Raw genomic sequence first — 6,000 nt, 5'->3', positions numbered from 1 at the left:
AGTGAAGTTTCAGCTCTGTCTGTCCGTGGCCTCTTGTATCGTGGGTCCTCTTCTTCGGTGCACACTGTCACTGTGTCCGTTACCATCTTGTCCAGCTGTGTCTGTAACATTTCAATAAAACCCTGTTTCTTGTCTGCATCGAAGTAGCGGTCCTCGTACCTAGCATCGAGCATGGTGGCGACACACTAAAGAGGCTCAGAGAGAATGCCACTGAATTGCTTGTTCACAGCCTCTAGTACAGTACTTTTGCAAGTTTTAATCCCACAGTCTGTCGGCAGTTTTGTTGAGCAGGCGTTTTAGTCCATGAGAGAGGGTATCGCGTCTGCTGCAGACGCAGTTGATGAGCTTATTTCTCAAGTCAGTATTTCGAATGGAGCTAGGAGTGTGTTCATGTTTCCAAGTTTCAAACATGTTCTCAAATGCCATTGAAATGGCAGCAGCGGTATGAGAACCAGCACATTCTTGAGCATGCAATATGGCTTTCCTCAGTATGAAATCCTCGTCGACCCACTCTGCTGACATCGCTGGTCTAAATGTCAGTCGTGAAGCTAATAGCAGTGATGCCCATAGCAAGTAGCTCATGGATGTGCGTTTCAACAATACTGTGTTACCCAGGTAGGGCAACATCTGAAAAATAGCGCCTACTTGGTAGTGTTCCGGAACTCGAGGTACTCGACCAGTCGGCGAAAGCCAACATCATCCACGACAGAGAGCGGTTGATTGTCAATGAATTCCATTATCTTGGCGTTAATGGATTTCGCCCTTGGGTTGTCTGACTGAAATGTTCTTACTCTTTCAAATGACTAATCGACTTGAACTTATTTAGTTGTTGGAAGTGTGTGCTTAGCTTATTTCTGCTTTCGTTGTAAGTAGTCACTGTGTCACGCCCTGGCCTGAGTATTCTTTGTTTTCTTAATTATTTTAGTTAGGTCAGGGTGTGACATGGGGAATGTATGTGTTTTTTGTAGTGTCTAGGGTGGTTGTAAGGTTTAGGGGGTTTATTAGAGTAGTTGGGTTTATGTTTAGTATAGAAGTCTAGCTGTGTCTATGGTTGAGTGTAGGTATCTAGGAAAGTCTATGGTTGCCTGAATTGGGTCTCAATTAGAGACAGCTGGTTATTGTTGTCTCTGATTGGGAGCCATATTTAAGGCAACCATAGGCTTTAGCTGTTTGTGGGGAATTGTCTATGTCGAAGTGTTTTGTGTCAGCACTTATGTTTGTATAGCTTCACGGTCGTCTGTTTTGTTGGTTTGTTTTGTTTTTTCCTTCTTTAAATAAAAAGAAGATGTACTTTCCACGCGCTGCGCCTTGGTCCTCTCTCAGTCCCTTTGACGATCAAATTCCCCACCAATGCGGGATCAAGCATCGTGAAAAGCTGCAACAGGAGCAGCGCAAGGAGGAATGGAAATGGGAGCGTAATATGGACTACACTACGTGGGAGGAGATCGACAGGTGGGCGATCGACCCAGGGCGAGTGCCGGAGCCAGCCTGGGATTCTCTGGCGCAGTGTGAGGAGGGATACCGGCGAATGGAGGCAGCACGACGACGCCCGGTAGGAAGCCTGTGAGTCAGCCCAAAAAATTTCTTGCGGGGGGGCTTAGAGGTAGTGGGCCGAGGGCAGGTAGGAGACCTGCGCCCACTTCCCAGGCTAACCGTGGAGAGCGGGAGTACGGGCGAACACCGTGTTACGCAGTAGAGCGCACGGTGTCTCCTGTACGTGTTCATAGCCCGGTGCGGGTTATTCCACCTCCCCGCACTGGTAGGGCTAGATTGGGCATTGAGCCAGGTGCCATGATGCCGGCTCAACGCGTCTGGTCTCCAGTGCGTCTCCTCGGGCCGGCATACATGGCACCAGCCTTACGCATGGTGTCCCCGGTTCGCCTACATAGCCCGGTGCGGGTTATTCCACCTCCCCGCACTGGTCGGGCGATGGGGAGCATTCAACCAGGTAAGGTTGGGCAGGCTCGGTGTTCAAGGGAACCAGTACGCCTGCACGGTCCGGTATTTCCGGCACCACCTCCCCGCCCCAGTCCAGTTCCACCAGTGCCTACACCACGTAACAGGCTTCCAGTGTGTCTCCAGAGCCCTGTTCCTCCTCCACGCACTCGTCCTATGGTGCGTGTCTCCAGCCCGGTACCACCAATTCCGGCACCACGCACTAAGCCTCCTGTGCGTCTCCAGAGTCCTGTGCATCCTGTTGCTGCTCCCCGCATTAGCCCTGAGATGCGTGTCCCCAGCCCGGTACCACCAGTTCCGGCACCACGCACTAGGCCTAATGTGCGTCCCCAGGGTCCAGTATGCCCTGTTCCTTCTCCCCGCACTAGCCTGAAGGTGCGTGTCCTTAGCCCGGTGCCTCCAGTTCCGGCACCACGCACCAGGCCTACAGTGCGCCTCATCCGGCCACAGCCATCCGTCTCCCCAGCGCCATCTGAGCCATCCGTCTCCCCAGCGCCGTCTGAGCCATCCGTCTGCCCCGAGCCATTAGAGCCGCCCGTCTGTCCCGAGCCGTCAGAGCCGTTAGTCAGTCAGGAGCCGCTAGAGCCATTCGTCAGTCAGGATCTGCCAGAGCCGCCAACCAGACAGGATCTGCCAGAGCCGCCAACCAGACAGGATCTGCCAGAGCCGCCAACCAGACAGGATCTGCCAGAGCCGCCAACCAGACAGGATCTGCCAGAGCCGCCAACCAGACAGGATCTGCCAGATCCGTCAGCCAGCCATGAGCAGCCAGATCCGTCAGCCAGCCATGAGCAGCCAGATCCGTCAGCCAGCCATGAGCAGCCAGATCCGTCAGCCAGCCATGAGCAGCCAGATCCGTCAGCCAGCCATGAGCAGCCAGATCCGTCAGCCAGCCATGAGCAGCCAGATCCGTCAGCCAGCCATGAGCAGCCAGATCCGTCAGCCAGCCATGAGCCGTACAGCCAGGATCCGCCAGAGCTGTCCAGCCAGGATCCGCCAGAGCCGTCATCCAGCCAGGATCCGTTCCTCAGTCCGGAGCTGCCGTCCCTCAGTCCGGAGCTGCCCCTTATCCTGGTGCTGTCCCTTATCCTGGTGCTGTCCCTTATCCTGGTGCTGCCCCTTATCCTGGTGCTGCCCCTTAGTCTGGTGCTGCCCCTTAGTCTGGTGCTGCCCCTTAGTCCGGTGCTGCCCCTTAGTCCGGTGCTGCCCCTTAGTCCGGTGCTGCCCCTTAGTCCGGTGCTGCCCCTTAGTCCGGTGCTGCCCCTTAATCCAGTGGGGTTAAGTTGGCGGGTGGTCATTTGGAGGAGGCTACGGAGGCGGGTAGTGACTGTGGTGGGGTGGGGACCACGACCAGTGCCGGAGCCGCCGCCGTGGACGGACGCCCACCCAGACCCTACCCTAGACTACGTGCTGGTGCGCCCGGAGTTCGCACCTTAAGGGGGGGGTTATGTCACGCCCTGGCCTGAGTATTCTTTGTTTTCTTAATTATTTTAGTTAGGTCAGGGTGTGACATGGGGAATGTATGTGTTTTTTGTAGTGTCTAGGGTGGTTGTAAGGTTTAGGGGGTTTATTAGAGTAGTTGGGTTTATGTTTAGTATAGAAGTCTAGCTGTGTCTATGGTTGAGTGTAGGTATCTAGGAAAGTCTATGGTTGCCTGAATTGGGTCTCAATTAGAGACAGCTGGTTATTGTTGTCTCTGATTGGGAGCCATATTTAAGGCAACCATAGGCTTTAGCTGTTTGTGGGGAATTGTCTATGTCGAAGTGTTTTGTGTCAGCACTTATGTTTGTATAGCTTCACGGTCGTCTGTTTTGTTGGTTTGTTTTGTTTTTTCCTTCTTTAAATAAAAAGAAGATGTACTTTCCACGCGCTGCGCCTTGGTCCTCTCTCAGTCCCTTTGACGATCGTGACACACTGAACGTCTGGGGGTGATGCACTTTCAAATTAGTAATTAGGTTTGTGGTATTGAAAGATTTCACTTTCTCTCCTCTTCTGGAAATAATATCAGCACAAACATTGCATATGGCCTTTTTGTTATTATCCTTCAAAATATATCCACACTGCAGATATTTTGGGTTAGGTTAGGAATGCTGTGTTGCACGTGTAGCGCTGTATTTTTCGTGGCGTCATTAAGTCACTTACCTACGTTACATAGGTATGCACGTCAGCTTTGACATCGGTTTTGCACATCGGCGTTAAATTAGACATCGGGCTGACGCCGATGTTGGCATTTTTAGCTGATATCGTTCGATTCCAATATGCTTACCGATATGTCGTGCATCCCTAATATTTACAGATGGCATACAAGTTTGTTATTAAGGCACATGAAAGTTCACATTCCAGAAAGCATTTCTGCCCCAAAAACATTTTGATTACGTAGTAATGTGCGACATACGTCAATCTTCTTGAAACGGGTCACATAAAAGAACAATCAGGAAATACATATATTTAACCCCTTATTTGTGGCACTAAAAAATCTCCATATATACTTCCATTTATTTTTCCCCACTGATACCGGGGGACCTTCAGATGAGTCTTGTGTAGCCCAAACTGTTCGGACGCTACAGACAGAAGTTGGCAGATCGGCTGTACCGACTTCAGACAAGTTCCAAGATGCTTGTGTGGGTCTTAGAGCAAAACGGAGAACACTATTGTGTTCATGAGAGTCTCATCTTTCCATAGAGGGGTCATGTAGGCCAAACCGTTGAGACGCTACAGACGGTTTTGTGAGAAGACATTTCGGGATGTCTCATGGTCTGACAAACACCGCTCTAGCGCTGTCACATATCACCGCAGATGCGGAAGTGCGACTCATCACTGACAACGAGACAGGGAGGAGGTCAGAGACCTGACAATGTGGTGCAAGGACAACAACCTCTCCCTCAATGGGATCAAGACAAAGGAGATGATTGTGGACTACAGGAAAAGGAGGACCGAGCACGCCCCCATTCTCATCGACGGGGCTGTAGTGGAGCAGGTTGAGAGCGTCAAGTTCCTTGGCGTCCACATCACCAACATGGTCCAAGCACACCAAGACAGCTGTGAAGAGGGCACAACAAAACCTATTCCCCCCCAGGATTCTGAAAAGATTTGGCATGGGTCCTCAGATCCTCAAAAGGTTTTACAGCTGCACCATCGGTTGCATCATTGCCTGGTATGGCACCTGCTCGGTCTCCGACCGCAAGGCGATACAGAGGGTAGTGTGTACGGCTCAGTACATCACCAGGGCCAAGCTTCCTGCATCAGGACCTCCATACCAAGCGGTGTCAGAGGAAGGTCCTAAAAATTGTCAAAGACTCCAGCCACCCTAGTCATTGACTGTTCTCTCTGCTACCGCACGGCAAGCGATACCGGAGCGCCACGCCAAGTCTAGGTCCAAGAGGATTCTAAACAGCTTCTACCCCCAAGATATAAGACTCCTGAACAGCTAATCAAATGGCTACCCAGACCCCCCCTCTATGCTGCTGCTACTCTATTATTATCTATACATAGTCACTTTAATAACTCTACCTACATGTACATGTACCATACCTCAATTACCTCGACACCGGTGCCTCCGGACATTGACTCTGTACCGGTACCCCCTGTATATAGCCCCGCTATTGTTATTTACTGCTGTCTTTAATTATTTGTTATTCTTATCTCTTACTTTTTTTGTTGGTATTTTCTTAAAACGGCATTGTTGGTTAAGGGCTTGTAAGTAAGCATTTCACTGTAAGGTCTACACCTGTTGTATTTGGCACATGTGACAAGTAACATTTGATTTGACATTGGTGGATGTGGTGGATTGAGACATATCCAACGCAACAACAAAAAAACCTCTCTAGCTTAAACTGACATATTTGTATGCTTTTGTATTATTACGCTAATTTGATTTCAGCGGGGGCACGGACATCGACTGTAGGTTTTTTTTTATGCACGAGACGAAGAGATTCTCTGACGTTGCTTGCGCTCAGCACGTCAACAGGTATAAACGACGCAGACTAGATGCGCTACACAGCTCATTCAGAAAGAAGTCCGACTTGAATAAGCAGGACTATATTT

Source organism: Salvelinus namaycush, chromosome 31 (assembly GCF_016432855.1).
Source record: "Salvelinus namaycush isolate Seneca chromosome 31, SaNama_1.0, whole genome shotgun sequence".
Classification (NCBI taxonomy): Eukaryota; Metazoa; Chordata; class Actinopteri; order Salmoniformes; family Salmonidae; genus Salvelinus; species Salvelinus namaycush.
Note: the sequence above shows the minus strand (reverse complement) of the source record.